This window comes from Cygnus olor, chromosome 2 (assembly GCF_009769625.2).
Source record: "Cygnus olor isolate bCygOlo1 chromosome 2, bCygOlo1.pri.v2, whole genome shotgun sequence".
NCBI classification, from domain to species: Eukaryota; Metazoa; Chordata; class Aves; order Anseriformes; family Anatidae; genus Cygnus; species Cygnus olor.
This window is the reverse complement of record NC_049170.1, coordinates 6579406-6596046: the sequence shown is the minus strand read 5'-3', so window position 1 is coordinate 6596046 and position 16641 is coordinate 6579406. Positions and strand designations below refer to the sequence as shown.

The window sequence follows — 16641 nt, the reverse complement described above, 5'->3', positions numbered from 1 at the left end:
ACAGTGCATTTTAGATGCTGCCAATAACTAATTTCTGGGAAACAAGTGCCAAGTGTTGTGCTTTGACGTTGACATTGATTCAGCAACTCTTTCGAAGTTTTGTGTTAATAGAGGATATTTAGGCAGGCATATGAAACGCCTGGGGGACACGAGTATTTTTTTTTCACCATCTTTTAGTGAAAACCTCCAGTTTCAATAGCACATTTATATCCCACATTTCAGCACTCTGAGTTTCTTTCCGCATCCTTTCCATGTGTGCTGGGCACAGGGGAAGAAATCCTCCTGACAGAGCAGGGTGTTACAGGGATTGCTCTATATCAATTTGTCCTGAAGAATATTAGCAGCAAACCTCCTTTTTATTTCCTCAAAAAGCATTTTTACTTTTTTTTTTTTTTTTTTTTTGCCTGTTTTCCTCACTTGAGAAGTGCCCTGCTGTTTCAGAGTACCTTCTGCTGCTGCAATAAGAATATGTAGAGCCAAGTGAAGCTGTGGAAGGGTTGAGCATTGAGCCCATGGTGGGAAGTGAGAGCTAAAAGCTTGATACAGGAGGGGTTGTTCTAAAACTAGTTTAAAACCAGTTAGCTTGCATCAGCACATGCCTGCCTTTGCTCTGTGACTGTATTCATCTGCAAAATTAATCTCTGCTAAAGTGCTGGGACTGTCTCTGCGTGCTCCAGTTGCGTATCTGCACCAACTGCTCCAAACGAGAACCTGCCTGAGCTTTCTGCAAATGAGAAAGGAGAGGAAATCTGGTCGGATGTGGCACGCTCAGCCTACATATGTATTTATTAGCATTGCAGATACAACCGCTGAGTAATGGTCTGTCTGATTAAAATTTTCTTTAAAAGAAAATAGAAGACTTTCAAACCTTCTTTCAGTTCCTTATTAGCTATTCCTCTTTGTGTCATCCAGCTGCTGTAAGCCAGCCAGGTAGACTTAATGGTACAGATTGTATTTTATAAAGAGTTCAGCATAAAAGAGTCCTAACTGGAGCCCGTAAGAGAGACAGTGATCATTATTAGTAATAAAAACTGGCAAAATCACTGGAAATGTATTGTGATTTTGTAACTTCAGATGTTTTCCTTACATTATGCTTAAATAAACGGGTCTCAAATTAGGAATCAAAGGCTTAAATTAGACTAATGTTCCTACAAGTTTCATGATGTTTGTTTTGACTTTGAAGAGCTGAAATAAAACCGCTTCATTTTATCACTCTTCCCCCTCCCTTTTTATTAGTGAAGAGGATTGAAACGACAGCTTCGAAATATTGTGAATGTGTTCAGATGAAATGTTGGTACTGTTGGTTTTAATACGCGCTTTCGACTGCAAATAGCAGCTTTGAGTTGAGGTTTGAGTTGAAGACATGAGATATAGATTTTGAGCCTTTTTTAAATAATTTTATTTTATTTTATATTTTGAAAGTAAGTTGCAGTGATAGGTAAATACTATGTACTCCCCATGTCTAGGCCCCTGGCGTTTGCCTCTTTGTCCTCTTGTTGCTTTGCATCCCCGTTACAGCCACCCCCATGGCATCATGTCTGTCAGCACCCCCTACTATTCCTTCTCCCTTTCAACGTATTTTCTCTGTACTCAGTATCACACCCATCTTTTTTTAATCTCCTTTTCCTCATCTTTAAAGCACTGAGGTAATGGGGTGTTTTGCTGCGTTGCTGGTGCGATGCCGGCCTTCGCCCTCCATTTGTCTGGTTCTCCTGTGGGCCTCCTTGGCTGCAATTTCATGCGCTTCTTAAACGGGTCTGTGAAGCAGCTTCTTTTTCCTCCAAATTGTTCTTTAAGATTCCCCAGCTCCCACAGAGAGCTGGTATTCACACACGCTAGGAGAAAGGCCCTTTGGATTTGCTGAAATAGATAATTCAGAGAATCCCGGAGAAGTGGTTCCATGGGAGGCTGAGGGCATTAACTTGCCAAGCCCCATGAATTTTAGATGGTGCCCATGTAAATCACATTATCCATGTGTCTTGTTTTGGATTTCTGTTCTTGTCTATAGTGCCATCCCTTTCCATTGTTTCTTCTCAAATTAAATTGCAAATTACGGGATGGCAGGGCAGTGCAGAGCAGGAGGGAGGGCAGGAGCCTTTCCTTCTGTGCTTAAATGCCTTCTAGCACAGGGAGAGCTGGGCCCTGTTCATACCTTTGGATATTAATTTAACACAGCCCTTTCCATTGAGGGCCACGTGCGATTCCCCAACACCACGGTCCATTGTCACCTTCTTGGAGCTTTCACGTGTCCTTCACATAGACAACAATGTCCTTCAGCTACTGAACAATGATCAAATTTATTTCCTTGTGGCCCCTTCCTGACGCTGGAGTAGATAACTTAGCACAGTTGCCGGTTGAGGCCTAAGTCCAGTTCCATGAGCCAAAGCCAGTGCTCTCTGCTGTGGGCATTCGCCGCGTAGCTTTTGCTGTGTCCAATAAGTCATATCACGTTATATTTGCATCATCCCCATCCTGAATATCACCGATTTGGCCTTCCTAGCCCAGGAGGCACCCAAGTGTGTGCAGAGCGTGAGCACTTGGGGCAAACCAGGAGCCAAGAGTGAGGAGGAGGGGGAGAAAGCAAGGTCCTAATTTTTCCAAAGGAAAGCATGGCTGAACACCTGCTGTTCCCCAACAGAATAATATGAATTTGCATCAAAAAGAGGTCCCAATCAGTTGTGCTGGCTGCTTTTGAGGAGAGCAGTTGTGTCTGGAGGCATTCTGTTGGGGGAGATGTCTTCCAGTGAAAGCATTTTCCACACAACGGCCGTGGGGCCCACCCTGCGGCTGGCATTTAGAGAGGGGTGGAAATGCTATTTAAATTTCAAATGGCCTCAAGTTTTCACAGTTGCCATGTCAATAGATCAAGTTCCTTGAAATACATTTTAAGCGGAGTTTACACAGAGCCGCAGGAGCCCGCATTGACTCCCAGGCCTGCCTTTATTGTGCCTCCAGCAGCGGTAAGTCAATATGGCACATTGAAAGCAGCTCTGCTCTGCTGCCGAGTGAAAGTTAGTAAATTCCCCTATCTCCTTCCAGCTCTTTTCCTGGGCAGCAGCATGTTTAACTAGAGCCATTTAGCTCATGCTAAACTGAAATGGTCTTTTTCTTTTCTCCTTTTTGACTCCTTTTTGGGAGGCGGTGATTAGATCAGGCTATGGAGCTCATCACTCCTTCCAAAACTCCCAGCTGAAAAATCAGCGCGGTGCAAGGGAAGGTAACAGGAAAACACGCGGGACCAGGGCAGCAGTGATAAGAGCCGACAGTTACTTCGTACAGAACAATAGCAAATAAAACTTGGAAAACAAGAGGGGCCAGAAGAGTGGTCGTATTTCATTGCGGGAACTGATAAAAGTTGCAAATCATAAATGCGAAGGTTCCAGAAACAACATCCTCTGGGAGTGACCCGATCTGACCCTCCCTGCAACTGTCACCCTTTTCTAATTGTAGGTCTCGTTCGTTTGTCCTTGCTCCCAACCCAAAACACCTTCGAACCACAACATTTAGGGCTTGCAGCAGATGTGGTTTGTGGGCAGAGGCTGCAGGAGTCAGGATCGTCTCCGAAGAGCACCGGCGTAGGAGCTCCAAGTGTGGCTGGAGGTGGCTGCTCTGCACTTTGTCGTAGCCCAGCTGTCAGAGTATGACTGTATCTGACATAAATGTCAGGGGTTAAAACTGCCTGATGTTTTTCCCCTTTGTCTTTCCTGGGGAAACGGTGCATGGAGCGCTGTGCTTCTGCGAGCTATTGTTTATGGCTGCCGCTCGAATCAGATTTTGTCTCTGGTCTTCTAGCGTGCGTATGCATTTGGTGTGTGGGTGCACGCACAGCACTGGAAACTGTTTTATTTGATTTCTACAAGACATTTGAAATGCTTCTGGAGATGTTGTGGCTCTAAATGTGTACTTCCTTCTCCATCATCTGTGTGTGAATGAAAAATAGTCTTTTCTCCTTGGTGCAACTACCTTATGTACTGACCCTGTTCAAGGTGCTCACAATAACCCTTTCTTGACGCACTTTCCCAATGGATCTGAACATCCCCATCCATGCTGAGCAGATGCTACCAGGTACTTCTGGATTTGAGTTTGACCTGCTTCAGTGCTTTGGGATGTGGCACGATGCTGGCTGTCTGCAGTCCTACTCTTCATGCTGTTGTAATGCGTGAGGAAGCTGGAGCAGCACACAAGCTGGTGTCTAGATTTTGAATTCCGAATGCTGTTATGAGTTGTTTTATTTCTGTTTGGATTGTGCCTACTACTTTTATACACCAGTGCTATCCTGCCAGGATAAATTGCTCTTGAGGTGACCATGTATTTCCTGAGAAATACAATTAACTTAAGCAAACAAATGAATGACCTGGGAAATCGCCTTGTGATGTTAGGCAATGGCGATGGAGCCTTTGGTTCTACAACCCGATAAATGTTCCTTCCCCTTTCCCAGGGCTCTGGTAAGGCTCTGAGATTGTGGTGCCCCAAAAAAAAGATGCTAAAGATGGTTAGATTTAGATTTTACTGGAAACAGAGAGAGGGTGGCATGGGAGAAACATATGCCTTGATTCCTAAATGGAGAAGAAGAAAATATTTAGGAAGGAAAAACAGTTCTGTGACTAATTATTTTTAATTGTTTTCTTTATAAAAAAGATCAAGATTGTTAGAGTGTTTCTTCCCCTCCAAAACATCTACAAGTGATCAGGCTACCAAACAGACTAATTAGATGTCAAATAGACTTCAGTTCTTAAATTGGTTTAGTTACACAATACAAAACATCGCATTGGGAAGCAGATGGCGTGTCATATTTAATATGTCTTGTAACTTGCCTGAAACCACTTCAAAGTTTTCTTAAAGAAAATGTTGCTACTACTGACCAAGCAAAATGCCGCTGAGCATCTCTCATCGTAACGGCAAGGTGTTGAGCCAGGGGCTTGCAAATAGTCACTGACTTCAGGGGCTTTGAGGTATCACTTAAAAGGGTTTCTATTCAGAGGATAAAGAGCTGGCACTCTCTTAAAAAATTGGGACCTTTTAACGTCAGGCAAATTGGACGTCAGAAAAATTCAAAGCTGTAATATAAATAGTTTTGAAAAATCTTTCTCTGTCCCTGGACTACATAGAGAGATGAGTTCAACTCAGAAGCCTTTTGGGCTTTGCCTGCACTGCACTGGAATCTAGAAGATATTTTTAATAGGAATATGGAGAAAGAAAAACCCGGCAGCAGCGTGGGGAACTGTTAGGCTTGTTTGCAGAAACATGAAAATGGCTTGATATCTTGTAACTCAAGTCATTACAGCATTAATAAAAACAGCATTAAATGCTACCAGGCTGTTCCATTACAACCTTAATTACTGAAAGAGTAGTAAATGAGTGTTTGGGTGACAAACAAGTTTAGGATTGTGGTGGAGATTAATACGGGAGTGGAGGGAGAGCTGTGCTTGAGTAATCAAAACTAGGAGATAACCTCAGTGGTATTTTGAATCCATGCCCAAAGCTATGCTTCGGTGGCCTTGGAGGGTCTATTTGTTGCATAGGTGGAAAAGTCTGTGACATGTTGACAGTGGCAATGAAAACAAAGTCAGTAACAGGTGAAGAGATGAGGTTTTTTGATAGGCTCTAGGATATATAAAAGGTCAGCGTAAGTGTCCTCAGATGATTTCATGCTTGAAGAAACACAGCTCCCCATGGTGGGTTTATTAAATGCTATTAGAAGAACATTAGTTTGGGTTGGGGTGAAAAACAGAAAATAAAGCAGTGTAGGCAAGTAAGGTCAAGAGTTTAATTTCTCTCTAATATTCATTATTCATAAACAGTATTAGTTCTGTTATTCAAAATTCATATTTCTAAAGAAAAGTGGTAATCAAAAAGGATTATTTCCAAATTAATATTTTAACCTGATGTGCAAAGTTTAGACATATGGTATTCTTTGATCAAAACCTTATCCAAAGTAGTGGAATTAACTCCCTCCCTTCTATCCATCTCTTCCTGAGCTCATATATGGCTGGAAAAGCTGGGTAAGCTTTGCCACGGGGCATCCTCTTGTCAAAGATGCTTAATTGCCTTCAAGTCTACTAATCTAATATATGAACAAATACCAAAGCAATTAATTGTGTTGATTTAAAACCCATTTCTCCTCTTTTCCTCCCATTTCCCGCTCCCCAATCTCTTGCCACAGTCATCCTGTTGGCGACAGATTATCTATAGTAAAATTGGGCAGCATGTGGATGGTTTTGGTGGCTGAAGGTGGTGATTTGCAGGGTGAGCGCAGTTTTAAGAGGGAAGGAGGAGATGGAGGAGCTCTGTTGTGTTGGTGGCAGAGGATGGGACAAGGTACAGTCTGAAACTGCTGTTGGGTGTGGGACATTTGGTCATCACCATGGGGAAAGAGGAAAACCAGGCTGGATTGCAGCTTCCCAGGGCAGGGAAAAGGGGAGCTGGTCCTTTCGAGTTGTTTTCTCACCCTTTAGTCCCCCTGCTGGTAACAGAGTTTATAATTAGCCTCATTAATACGGTGCACGGGGTCTCAATCAATCTCTGGGCAATCACTCCAAGGATATCCTGCTAAAGGAGTATATGATAAGTGCGTTTGGCACCAGGACGTGCTGAAGATTTTTGTCCGTGGTGCTAATTGCTGGTGTCAGCCTTCTGCTGCTGCCAGCGGCACGCGGGGTTGGAAATTTTCCTGAACGGCAAAGAGTTTCCTTGAAACAGTCTTGCCTATATTTTAGTTCCTTTTATGCAGCAAGGGTTGTTTCATTGGTGCTGTTGGGAGGGATTTGAGGAGGTGGTGTGGGAGCCCCTGCTAAACCCAGGGGAAGGATGGGGTGGACTTGAAAGGTGTTTCTCACCTTTGGTACTTTAGCAAAACCTGTTTCTAAAAGCAAAGCAGAACTGAAAGCGTAAAATGAGAAAAGCATGGAGCAGGATGGCTTTGCGTTTTGTGTTTTTTCTTGCTTCCCCAAAACACGAGTGCATGACAGCATGGTGCCGCACAGAGCTACAAGATTCACAGAATAGTAACCAAGTGGAGGAGAAGGGGAAAATGAATGCAAAAAGACCTTGATTAATTCGGGGTTTTCCAAAAAAAAAAAAAAAAAGGAAAAAAAAAGGGCATCCACTGTGTTTGTGGGGTAGGCAGCTTTCCATCACATGCGTATCACATCATCTCATTTCATTCGCCTGGTGGCATGATTTATCTTTTGGTACCCAGTGGGTTTTGTCCTGTGTGGGTTTGTGGACCTTTCCCTGCTTTTGCTCTAGATTTACAGATCTTGTGGAACACTTAATTATTCTGTCGATAGACTTACTTTTATTAGTTTGCTTCCTGGACCCTTCACAAGTAATCCCAATATCCTACGGCTTCTTTTATCAGTAGCTTGAAACTCCTCATCTCTTGCGTTGCAGTGGTGCCTCAGCTGATGGACTGGGTCCCATTCAGCTCTTTATTTCTTTAAACGCAGAGGAAGACTGGAAACTTGGTTGTGTTGCAAAGGAGTTATGGAAACTTTCAGCATGATCGCACTTCTGATCTTGCAGTGGGAGTAAAGATGCTGGAGCATTTTTGAGAAATCTGGGGGGAAGTGGGTTCTCGGGAGCCTTGACTAACTGATGGTTTTTGGATGTTTGCTCACAGTTGGCTTCTCCACCCATCTTCTCTGTAGCTGTGTACTAAGAAAAACTATTGGGAGAGGAGGTTATATTTTGCAGATAGTTCAAGTCTCTGCAATATCTGTGCTGTTCAGAGAAAGTGAGAAAAGGAGAAAGTAAGAAGGTGGAAGCCAATAGAACGAAGAACCAGCCGCAGCATGGACCTTGAGGACGACGTTGAATCCTGCCTTGCTCATTGTTTTAATTACAAATATTTTACCTTTCATTTGCATGGGGGCAGGGCTCTAGCAGGAGCTCCTTGACCGTACGTTGGAATGAACAAAAGCAACTCAAGAAATGTGACCTACCGCTGCCTTTTGTTCTCAAAGCTATTTTCAGTGACTATAGGCTTTGTTTGCGCTACGTCTGAAAAACCTGTGTGGCAGTCTCAACTGGTGGGCTCCGGGAGGATGGGAAGGCCCTGTAACCATTTCCCCCATTTTATTTTCCATAATGTGCAAGCATTTTAAACAGAAAACCTGACAAGTCGTTTCCTATCATGCATTGTAATTATCTATTATAATAGGGAATAAAGGATTAATTAGTTTTCAAGCTGCAGATATGATTTAATTAGTTTTCAAGCTGTATCTGAAACACCTGTCTTGGCAAAATCAAAGTGCTTTCAGTTAGGGGAATAAAAGAAAAAGGGGAGAAGGAGGGGAAGAGAGGGGGAGTCCAAACCTGGCAGTGCTCACCCGCCGCGAGTCGCTCCCCTACTTTGCATCCTCAGCAAGACTTGATGTGCCTCTTCGTTTTTTGGGGGGGAACTCAAGGATTTGGGGACAGGTCAGTGCTGAGTGGTCATTTTAGGTCAAACCATGTTTTTGCTCTAGGTGAGCAGCTCCACCGTGGGCAGCAGCTTCTTTCATTAGGATTAAGTGTGACTCAGGAGGAAAACGGGTGTAAAAGGGGAGGATTTGGGTAGGTTTTACTATGGCACGTGGCACTTGCAGGAAGGTGACTGCCCCAGCTGCAGTGTTGCCTGGGGCCAGCTCTGCTTCGAGTGCAGCTGCATCCTCTCTACTATCTTCATTTTCCAAAATAATAATAATAAAATTATCCTACAAGAAAATAAGCTGCTTCTTCCCCTTCTCCACCCCCCTGAAAACATATTTCTGGAAGAAGTTTCCAAAGGGGAGTTTTGCATTTTTGGAGATCAGAAGAAACGGACCATTCCTGTTTTGGGGCAGTATCTACAGCTTTTTTGCTTGCAACTTGTTTATTTTTTAATTTTTCCTTCCATCTCCCTTTCACCCCAACATTTTTATTTTGCATTCTGCCTCGCAAAGCAGCACAACCCACCCGGTCAGCCGTGCCGCAGCTCGCTCTCTTCCTGTAGTAGTAGTATAAAGGTCGCGCTTCCCTGCCGTGATTTTTTTTGGCCGGGTTATTTTTAACCAGGCACAGCCCCGGCCGTGCTTCTCCTCTCCCTGCTATCCTCCCCGCACGCGACGCAGCCCATGCGAGCAGAACCCCAGCCCTCTCTCAGCTCCGTTCCTTTTGCCTCCGTTGCTGTTACGATGACGATTATTTTATTTATTTAATTTTTTTTTTTTTTTTTTTGGAACCGCTGGGGCTCTGCGGTCGAGCTGTGCCTGGGCGCTCGCCAGCGGCTATAAATAGCCTTGTGTACAAGCAAGAAGCGCCTGAATGAGGTTGAGCGGCAGGAAAGGAAAAGCCCCTTTTGGCTTCCAGCTGGCCGCCGGCCAGGCAGCGCATTGCTTCAGCAGCCGAGCGCTCGGAGGTAGCGTGGGAAGGAGAGAGCAGGGAAGCGAGATGGTCTTTCTCCGGTGAGAGGTGCGTGTCTGGGCTTCGGCTGCCTTTTCTGAATGGCAGCGCTCGAGGCAGGGGGGGTGCTGCCTGCTTGTTGCCCAGCTTTAAGTCCTGTAGGTTTGGGGAAGGGAAAAGGGAACGGCCAGGCTCTGCCCGGGGCAATGGGGAGGATGCTGGTGTTATGGCAGCACCGAGAGGGTGCTGATGCGAGTGGAGACTGCAAGGAAATACTCAAAATCACCCTAAATAAGCACACCTATTTCCCTCACTGCATAGATACCCAATTTAAATATATTTTGTTAATTTAGTCTTTTATCTCTACATATATTTGCAAGAAAAATTAAAGAGTAGTAAAGCACCTTTTAAGTGTCATGTGTAGAAGGAGGGATTAAATGGCACTGTTACTGGTAAGTGGGTTTCTACCAGAACACTCAGAGCCACTTTTTCAATGAAGACTGAGCTGGAATGGGAAAACCCTGACCTTGCCCTGCACCATTCCTCCCGCAGCACCGATGGGCTTTCGAGGAAGAGCTACCATTGGCGTGGGCTGGCTTTGTGGGAGGGCAGGACGAGGGCTGAGGCTGCTGATTTTGGCTTTCCGTGTGCTAATGGAAAAACAGCACAAAACCCCACCAAACCTTCCTTCTGAGTACAGACTGAATTCACGACTTTTAATCTAAAACTGGAGTATTTCAATGGGTTGTAAGCTGCCACAAGTGGGGAAGAAGTAGAAGAGTTTAGGCAATTTATTAATTCTTCTGTCTCCCTGTTATCATTTGTCTGCAAAGTCGGCGAGGAACATTTCTGCTGAAAAAAAAAAATGACATCCTTCAAGAAGTACAGTCAATGATTTACTTAACTGGGCAAGATTTCCTAAAATTTCAAAACTGATGAATTAGCACTGCAAAAAAAAAAGTAAGCAGGGCATTTGGGACCAGCTGATATGCCGAGGAAGGCAGCATTAGTTTTTAATAGTGCTGGTAATGAGTTAATGATTGTGTATATGGCAGCCCCATCTACTGCAATGTTTATGGTCGTCTTTGCTGTGCTATGACTGAGCAGTAACCATCCCTGCCCAAAATATTCAGAGATCCTGCAGGGTCTGCTTCAGAGAAGCCTCACGCTGTGGTGCTTGCTCCCTTAAATGTTTTAGAGACCTTCTTTTTGGATGCTTCATTCTAATTACATTGACAGTCCTGCAATATAGATAGTGGAGCAGTAGTTTAGTAAATAAATAAATCCCCTCTTTTTGGTTTCATACCTATTCATGTGCTATCGCTGCATTATAGTGCTGGCTAGTTTTTTCTTCTATAATTGAATAGTCTCAAAATGCAGAAACGGCACACTATTTATTTGAACTGTTTAGTGGAAAATTAATTGGACTGTTTTTATGAGTGGTCCTTTGTGTCAGAGTCTTATTTTTAACGGGCTGATTTATGTAGCTAGAGTAAAAGGACTAAAAAAATTCTCCCTCATGTGAACTGCTGAGGCTTCTTCTATGGAGTTCCAGGTTTGGATTTTGTCGTTTCTGCTTCTGTAGGAGGAGGCGGAAAGTTTCGAGCAGCACAGCTGCGTGGCACAGCCACGTCTGTGTGTGTGCTTCTGGTGGGGGAGAATGCAAAACATCCACGTTTTCCCTTGTGCTGTCGTGACACGGGGGCTGCTTTCATCTCCCACGGTGAAACGCGAGATGCTGCAAGGGGAAGGGATGCTCCTGACACCGAGGGGGCTTTTGCAGCCCCTCGCATTCCTCGGGCAGCTGGTTCAGACAGGGACCCTCTGGAGGCAGGGGCTGGGGTCAGGGCTGCAGGCTGGGAATGCCGTTAGGGGCAACGGGAGTGACCGAGGTCCACAGGAGCCCTCTGGGATGACACTGAGCAGTGCTTTTCCCTTGTTCAAAGTAGGTGATTTGTTCTGCTCCTTGGGGTTTGCTCTCCGAGGTCAGAGACCAAATGCCAGCCCGAGCAGGGAGTCTGCAGATGATGATTTGGGGTGTCTGCAAAGAAGAGGAGGTGAGGGCACTGCCTGCAGTCCCACGGTTTTAAGACTTCGGAGCTGTGGTTTCTGCCTTTGCTGGCACCGTGCTTGGCTATGGGAGGTTTCCATCCGAGGCACAGCGGGGGAGCCTCTCCACAGCAATACCTTGCTATCCAGGGAAACGCTCTTATCTCTGTGATAAAATTCTGGTTCTGTTGGTTTTGGCAAAGAGCCTGCTCCCCTTACAGTCACGACAACTGCACAAGTTAAATGGTTCAGCACAGGACAGACGTTTTAAGGGACCTGAGCAAAGCAAGGTGGCTGGAGCCCTGCTGCTCCAGTCCCTGTGAGCTCCCTCCTTCGCGGCGTCGGCACGTTCGTGGCAGCACGGGTTGTTGATAGGGAAGTGTTGTCCTCTAATAACTGAGAGATAGCGGATAAGGACACATTAGTGGGGAAGGCGCTGCATGAGAAATCAGCACCAAAAGCACTCCAGGGTTTGCCGGCCCCATGCAGAGCTCAGGGCACTCCTGGGCTGTGCAATTCCTGGAAAATCCAAGAGTTGGTAGGAGTTAGTGCTAGCCCTGAGGCTGAAATTTGGCTTATTATGCTACAGTACCTCTACATTTCACAGTTTTTTGTTTGTTTTCTTTCAGTTTTGACTGTATTGAGACCTCCTAGTCTGTAAGCACAGAAAATGCTGCACTGGGAGGCTGAAAATACTATACCAATGTTTGCAAGATATTTGAGCCATCACATGGAGCTTATGTATGCATCCAGCATGTACTACTTGAAATTGTCTCCTGGCTCTACAAGAAACTGCCATTGTGCTCAAACCACGTGTATATAAGGTGCTCCTTGCCCTAGGTGATCAGGTTGCATCACTTCGGGCTGGGTTGAAGGACTGCCAGGTCATGACAAGTGCGTTCAGTATGCGAAGAACAGGATGCGTCATCCCCGATCAGCAAGTCTCTGTCTTTGTTACTACTGTTATGTACATCTTGTGTGTATTGATACATACGTGCATTGAAATCGTGGAAAGTGTGCTAGGAGTTCACACAGTTTTGCAGGGCTATTTCAGGAGCAAAACACCCTGAGTGATCTGGATGCCTGTAGTCACTGGAGAGAGTGGGCTGCAAGCATTCCTACCGCATGTTTTCTTTCTGTATTTGAAACTCATACTGGAGTATGAGATCAGAGTTGTCTTTTTGAGAGATGGAAAGCAAGTATTTGGGTGCACAGTGTAGTCACCAGTGTAATTACCCTTCTAATTAATGAAAGCCTTAGTTCTGACATCCAAAGGAGTGGTTGGGAAGAATGCACGTCGATGTGCTGGGTTGTGGGTGTCCCTGACTCGTGCACTGAGCTCTGCTGGCTCAGGGTGCTGGGGCTGAGCTGCCGCAGGTCCCCGATGAGATGCGCAGGGCAGGGACGCCAGCTATTAGCAGAGTGTTGCAGGCACACTGCCATGGAGGTAGAGGTGAAATCGCAGTGGCCTGATGCAGATTGGCACTAAACCTTGCCAAATTAAATGTTCAACCTTTCCTCTGTCAGGGGTTGCATTAACGGGTGGTGTAATTAAGAAAAAAAACTAGTAATTTTGCTCTGAGAGAGAGTTGAGAGGGGTCTTGTACCTAGAGTTGCAAGAGCCAATAATGCAGATGTCTGTCCAATTCAAGTGTTTGTACTTACAGGTTTTTACAAAAAAGATGAGGCAGTAGGGAGAATTAATTCTAGTGCCAAGTAGAATTCCAATTCCTGCTGCAAAACACTGTGACTTAAAGAAGTGGAGAGGATGGAATATGGTTAGAAGGAAAGGTAAAAACCCTTTCCATCAGTGGAGTGACAATAACAATCAGTTGCTCATTGCTGATCAGAGTTTTGGTTGTATTAAATGGGCATAGTTTCAGGCTGTGCCTTCTTGTCACTTGTTTTGGTAAACTATAACCAAAAAACACACAAATTAGCATGTGCACATTAAAGCAGAAGGAGGTTTTCATCCTGGCTGCTCAGCATCATGTCCCCTCCCAGGGCTCTGCTGTCTCCCCAAAAAACTGCTGCTGATGGTTAACCATCATTTATTAAACAATAATTCCACCTGCAACAAGCTGTGTCATTTCAGGGAGAAAGGAGCTTTGTATCAGTCTGTTTTGCTGATTCTTGCCCTCCTGGGCATCACAAGCTCATGCTGGCAGGCTTGCAGGCTGGATGCGGAGAGAAGAGCAGAGCAAAGAGAAAAAGCCTGATTTCTGCTTTTTCCCACCAAAGGAGAAGATCCCTGGGAGGGTAGCTCTTGTGCTGGGGTCTTGATTTTCTTATAATCCCATCTTTATAGCAGTTTAGAGCCCCGCTAATGAAAAACTTTCTCTTAAATTAGTTAATTGGAACTACATATTTCTCTTTTCTCTGCTGAAGAGGCAGATGTCATTCTCTAACCCTTTACTTAAAAACAAGTGTAACACAACTCCTCTATTCAGAGAGGGTAAAGGCAGTGGGAGAATGAGGTTGAAAATCAAGCATCTTGTTATTCATTCCTATTCCTCTTTTGTTTTAACGTGCAGGGAAGTGGAAGCCTTGGTTGCTCACATGGTAAAGTGGTTTTAAGCAGTTGAGCCATTTAAGCTAGATTTTGTTTTCTGCTCCAGAGATGGCAGGATCTCAGCTGAAGCAATGGTCGCGACGTGGTAGCCCAGACCTTCCTTCAATTTCATGTTCCTCTATTGAAGCTGTTTCTGTATTTTTTTTTTAAGCTCTGTTGTTCTGTAGCTCTTCCATGTCTTCACGGGAAGCTGCGCAAAACTGAACATCATGGCTGTGGTGACTCTGCAGTGCTGGAAGGAAAATATTTGGGTTTTGTGTCAGGATGAGCCTGAACTGTGGGGTCTGCGGGGTGGAAAGGGAGAGCTCTCCAGGTCCTGTGAGACCCCCAGTAGCCACGTAGGTGCTGCTGATCATGCCCAGGCTGCCTGAAGAGGCCGTGCTGGTCCTTGCATCTCTTTGAGGTGGCCCCTGTGGTGGTTTAAACCCAGTAGGTAGCTGAGCTCCGGCATGCTGTTCTCCTTCCTATGAAGGACAGGGGGAGAAAATATGATGAAAAAAAGCTCATGGGTTGAGATAAGGACAGGGAGATCACTCAGCAATTACCATCACGGGCTGTACTCAGTGGAGGGGGATTAATATAATTTATCACCTATTACTAACAGCCTAGAGCAGTGAGAACCAAAAGCAAACTAAAAATACCTTCTCACTCCTCGTCCACCCTCTTCTCCCTCCTTCCCCCGAGCAGTGCAGGGGAACAGGGACTGGGGGCTGCGGTCAGTCCCTGAGGCTTTGTCCCCACTGCTCCTTCATGGTCCCTCTCTGCCCCTGCTCCCCACGGGGTCCCTCCCACGGGATGCCGTCCTTCCCGAACTGAGCCTGCGGGGGCTGCCCACAGGCAGCAGCTCTTCAAGACCTGCTCCCACACGGCTCCGTACCACGGGGTCCATCCCCCAGGAGCAAACTGCTCCAGCACGGGTCCCCCACGAGCGGCAGCTCCCCCCAGACCCCCTGCTCCTGCGTGGGCTCCTCTCCACGGGCTGCAGCTCCGGCCCGGGGCCTGCTCCTGCGGGGGCTCTCCATGGGCCGCAGCCTCCTCCAGGCCACATCCACCTGCTCCACCGGGGGCTCCTCCACGGGCTGCAGCGTGGAGATCTGCTCCGTGTGGGACCCATGGGCTGCAGGGGGACAGCCTGCTCCACCAGGGGCCTCTCCACAGGCCGCAGGGGAATTGTGCTGCGTGCCTGGAGCACCTCCTGCCCTCCTGCTGCACTGGCCTTGGGGGCTGCAGGGCTGGGTCTCCTCTCTCTCCCAGCTGCTGTTCAGCAGCAGGTTTTTTTCCCCCCTTTCTTAAATCTGCTCTCCCAGAGGCCCAAACAGTGTTGCTCATGGCTTGGCTCTGGCCGGCGGTGGGTCCCTTTGGAGCAGCTGGACCTGGCTCTAATCTGACATGGGACTGAACTCCTCACAGAGGCCACCCATGCAACCCCCAGCTACCAAACTCTTGCCACGTAAGCCCAACACACGCAGTCACAGGTCTCCAGCTATCACAACCACCCGTTTAGTGTCACAGCTCCTTGCAGGACACTCAGGGCTGCAGCATCCAGCAGAGCCCTTCCAGTAGCAGCCCCAGCGGTGCTGTGCCACTCGAGGGACTGAAGGCGCTCCTTCAAGCGGTGCCACATCACGGTTTGCTTGCAGCGAGCAGGAGGTGTCAGCAGTTCTGTTTACGAGCCCCTGTCCTCTCCCCTGTAAGTCATTCCTGACAAAAGGAAGTTTAAACACTCGCATTGATTCCTGACTGGGAGTGCAAAACATCTGCACATGGCAGCGACGCTGAGATTTTTCAAAGCAGCCTAGAGGATTTAAAGTGCTTTTAACATCTCCGGCACGGTGCTCCCAGGCCTTGGACCGTTGCTTTTAAGCATCTGTAAGTCACAAACAGATTTATGAGATAAAATGCTGGAGGCTGTTAGTCGTCTCAGTGCATACTTTTGTTATTATTTCTTTTGAGGAGAGCACGCGTGCTAAATTTACCCTTTTTAATGTTTGGAGATTGATACTTACAGATTTGGCCTCTCTAAAAGCATGTTGGGTTTTGTAAACAACGTGATGGCATGGAAGTGAGATTTCTGGAGACTTTTTTGTAAGTGTCCTTCTCCCTGTCTCTGAAGAAACTACTCAAAATATAGTTCTTATGGTTTAACACGTGTTACATATAAGAAACCAAGATGCTTTTTAGTTTTCAAGGAAAAGCTGCTTTTTTAAAAAAACAACATTTTTTTAACAGAAGTGGTTAATTTTTCTTGCTTTTTAATAGAGTGAAAATGTTTCATACTTGAAAGCTCCCTTTGAATTTTTTTTGAAGTGGCTAATTACATCTTTGCTGGGAAAAAAAAAATCTGAATATTGTATAAGTCCCAGTATTTAGGGAAAATGTGGGAAAAGAAGAACTTCTATTTAAAACTATTTTATGTGTCAGACATTTTGGAGTTCCTTGTCTTTTGTGTCTTGCTCACGTGCAGAGGAGGTACCCGGATAGTGCAGGTGACCGCTCTGCCGGGTTGGTACCTGGCTCCGTGTGATACCCCCATGCAAGCAGCCGGCCACAGCTGTGAAAAAGCTTGCGGGAGATCCCCGCAGATCGGCTCTGGTGTATGTTACCAGCTTGTCAGGACTCGCTTGACAAATTGAAAATTAGCCAAATGCTTTCGCGAG

General features: G+C 45.9%; 1 protein-coding gene across 2 annotated transcripts in view; it reads left to right on the top strand.

Annotated features, from left to right (window-relative positions):
• ACVR2B (activin A receptor type 2B) overlaps positions 1–16641 on the top strand; it is a 92898-nt gene that overhangs the window by 25659 nt on the left and 50598 nt on the right. The gene's annotated exons all lie outside the window — the stretch shown is intronic.